The sequence below is a fragment of the Zalophus californianus genome, chromosome 8, assembly GCF_009762305.2.
Source record: "Zalophus californianus isolate mZalCal1 chromosome 8, mZalCal1.pri.v2, whole genome shotgun sequence".
Lineage (NCBI taxonomy): Eukaryota > Metazoa > Chordata > Mammalia > Carnivora > Otariidae > Zalophus > Zalophus californianus.
Genome location: NC_045602.1, coordinates 36,889,146 through 36,893,203, shown reverse-complemented (window position 1 = coordinate 36,893,203; position 4,058 = coordinate 36,889,146). Strand labels below are relative to the sequence as shown.

General features: G+C 41.0%; 1 pseudogene; it reads left to right on the top strand.

Moving 5' to 3' along the window:
* Nucleotides 1-2,712: 2,712 nt before the first annotated feature.
* On the top strand, nt 2,713-2,947 carry LOC118357290 (annotated as a pseudogene).
* Nucleotides 2,948-4,058: the final 1,111 nt, after the last annotated feature.

Below are 4,058 nucleotides of genomic sequence, written 5' to 3'. Positions count from 1 at the left end.
AAATAAAAACATAAAACAAATATATAATTTGTTTGGGCACCTTGAATCTAGGTTCAGAGCCTCTGGATGCATTAGCCCTCTGGCCCATGTACATAATAATAATTCTCCGCATCCACATGGAGCTTCCTATAGCAACAAGTAGAAATGAGCCCTCTGATCAGTCCCTCATGAGCAAGGATCTTCCTTGAGCCTGACCTACTTTTTTTTGAGAATCTAATGAGAGCCATGGATTTTTCCCCCAATAAAGTGCACTTATCCCCATACATCTAAAATCTAGCATTCATTTCTCAGAAGTTTCAGATTCCTCCTGAAACCTATTCATAAAAATCCAGCTCTGCTTCTGTTGACATTCAATTAATTGTGACTCTAAGGACCCCATACTCTGATCCCTCTATCTAAATGGTTCCTCCTCCATGGGGTCTCCCCTAAACCACCAGCTGGAAATCCTCTCCCCTTCATTGGTTCTCTCTCCTCACTCTGTGAAGTCAAGGCCATGGGCTCCCAATACCTCTTGCCATGGCACCTGGAGATAGAATCAACATTTAGGTCTCTTCTTCAGTACATTGGACATTTGGGTCTCTCCCACCCAAATACTAAAGCCGGTTGGGCAGTACATAAGTTGGTTGAATATAAGTTTGCTTATTGGATCAGAAACATAACAGAACTAGGAGAAGGGAAACCGATGAAACCGTGTGAGGGGACGCCTAAAAGAATGAGAGTTTTTCGTCTGTGACGATGGTGCCTGAGAGGGCATATGTGTATCTAATATCAAGGAAATCATGAAAGCTATCAATAGCACACACTGGGATTTGCTTACCAAAACTGAAAATACTGAAATTAAGAAAGCCTGCAAAAATTGAGAGAGACAGTGTGTTCTATTGGTTTTAACACTAATTTATGTAGTGGGTAAGGGAAACATATGGCCCTCATTATCTTGAGAGGTTATGTAAGTCACAGACACAAATAGGTTCAAGAAAGGTTTAGAGATTGCTGAAAGGAATTAAAGAAGCCCTAAATAAATGTAAAGTCATGCTGTGTTCATGGGTAGGAAGACTTAATGTTGTTAAACTGGCAATACTATCCAAAACAATCTACAGATTCAATGCAGTCCCTATCAAAATTTCAACAGCCCTTTTTTCATAGAAATGAAGAAACCTATTCTCAAATTCATATGGAATCTCAAGGGGTCCCCTAGAGCCAAAACAATCTTGAAAAAGAAAGACAAAGTCGCACTATTTACAGCCAACATATGGAAGCAGCCCAAGTGTCCATCGGTAGATGAATGGATAAAGAAGATAAAGAAGATGTGGCGTACATATACAATGGAATATTACTCTTCCATAAAAAAGAATGAAATCTTGCCATTTTCAATAATGTGGATGAATGTACAGGGTATTACGCTACATGAAATAAATCAGACAGAGAGAGACAGATATTGTGTGATTTCACTTACATGTGGAATCTAAAAAACAAAACAAATGTACAAATGAAACAAACCAGAAACAGACTCATAGATGCTAGAAACAAACTGGTGGCTTCCAGAAAGGGGGAGGGGCTGGGGGATGAGCAAAATAGGTGAAGGGGATTCAGAGGCACAAACTTTCGGTTATAAAATAAGTCCCGAGGATGTAATGTTCAACATAGGGAATATAGCCAATAACATTATAAAAACCTTGCAGATGGTAACTAGACGTATAATGGGAGTCATTTCGTAGTGTGTAAAAATATCAAATCACTATGATATATACCCAAAACTAATAGGATACCGTGTATCATTTATTCTTTAAATAAATAAATAGAAAAACAAAGTTTGAGAACTTGCGCTTCTTGATTTCAAAACTTACTACCAAGCTAAAGGAATCCAAACAGTGTGGTACTGGCATAAGACTTGAAGCATAGGTCAATGGAACAGAACTGAGAGTCCAGAAATAAACCCACACATCTGTGGCCAATTGATTTTTGACAAGCCTGCCAAGTCTGTTCAAGTGGGGAAAATAAAATATCCTCCGTAAACGGTGCTGGGACAAGTAGATAGATTTCCACAGGCAAAAGACTGAAGTTGAACCTCTACCTTACACCATATGCAAAAATTAACTCAAAATGGATCAATGACTTTAATATAAAAGCTAAAACCATAAAATTGTCAGAAAAAAAAATACAGAAGTAAACCTTCATGATGTCATATTTGGCAACAGATTATTTATTGGATTTGACAAGAAAGGCATAAACAACAAAAGAAAAATATAGTTAGTTTGGACTTAAATTTTGACTTCATCAAAATTTAAGACTTTTGTGCATCAAAGGACATTATTTGTTTAAGATTTTATTTTTAAGCAATCTCTATACCCAACGTGGGGCTCGAACTCAATCCAGGTCAAGAACCACATGCTCCACCAACTGAGCCAGCCAGTGCCCCAAAGGACATTATTAAGAAAGTAAAAAGATAACCAATAGAATAGGAGAAAATATTTACAAATCATATATGTGATAAGGATTTAATATCCAGAATATATAAACTACTCCTACAACTCAACAACAAAAAGACAAACTCAGTTTAAAAATGTACAAAGGGTCTGAATAGACCTTTCTCCAGAGAAGATATACAAATGGCCAATAAGCACATGAAAAGATGTTCACCATCATTAGTTAGGGAAATGCAAATCAAAACCACAGTGACGAAGGGTTTGACCTTGGCAACCACAGCCTGGCCCAATGTGGTTCGAGATTCTGCCCGGGATTGACGTCATGGCCATGTGCTTGCTCATCCCCAGCACAGCCTCTGCACACATCCACAGGTTCACTAATGGAGGCAAGGAAAAAAGGTTTGCCAATTATTCATGTCAGCGGAGCTTGATGGAAAGAGATAGATGGAGTTAATCGTTACCATGTGTCAAGGGGTTTGGAGAATATCGATCAAGGAAGCATTTTCCTGATTGACGAAAAGTAACTCGGTTATGTTCATCTACCCCTTCTAGAAGGTTATGCACTGTCTTAATGTACTGCATAGTAAAACCAACGAAAAAGTAAAATCCAAACCAAACCAAGTAAGAACCACATGACATACTCCTTCATCCCCAAGTGCTGGAGAGGAGGCAGTGACATTCAAACTCTTGTGTGCCGCTGATGGGAAGGTAGAATGGGGCAGCTGCTGTGGAAAAGAGTTTGGTGAGCCCTCAAAATGCTAAGCATCAAGTTACCACATGACTCAGCCAATTCCAGTCCTAGGTATAAATCCAAAAGAATTGAAAACAGAGGCTCAAACAGATACTTGAACACCAGTGTTCATCGCAGCATTATTAATAATAGCTGAAAGGTGGGGGCAACTGAGACGTCCATCAACAGATGTCTAGAGAAAGAAAGCATGGCGTCTACACCCCATGGAATGTTATTCAGCCTTACAAAGGAATGACGTGCCGACACGTGCTACCACATGAATGAACCTCGGAAACACGGTGCTAACTGAAACAGACCCGAGAGGACAGATACGGTGTGCTTCCGCTCAGCTGAGGTGCCTAGCACGGCACGTTCAGAGAGACACAAAGTAGAACGACGGTCACCGGGGACGGGGGAGGGGAGGAACGGGCAGCTATGCTTAAAGGGCACAGAGTTTCCGTTTGAGGTAATGAGAAAGCTTTGGAAATAGATCGGGCGATGGTTGCTCCATGTTATGAAGGTGCTGAAGGCCACTGAGTTGTACACTTTTTTTTTTTTTAAAGAACGATGGAGGGACTCCTGGGTGGCTCAGTCGTTAAGTGTCTGCCTTCGGCTCAGGTCGTGATCCCAGGGTCCTGGGATCGAGCCCCGCGTCGGGCTCCCTGCTCGGCGGGAAGCCTGCTTCTCCCTCTCCCACTCCCCCTGCTTGTGTTCCCTCTCTCACTGTGTCTCTCTCTTTGTTAAATAAGTAAATCAAATCTTTAAAAAAAAAAAAAAAAAGAACGATGGAGAGAAACGTGCGGGTGATAGTCTCACCACAGATCATCAGGAACATGGTGGGATGAACCCCTGGCCTCTGAAGGCCCTGATTGTCCCAGAGCCTCATTCCTCACCAGTGTGGGTGA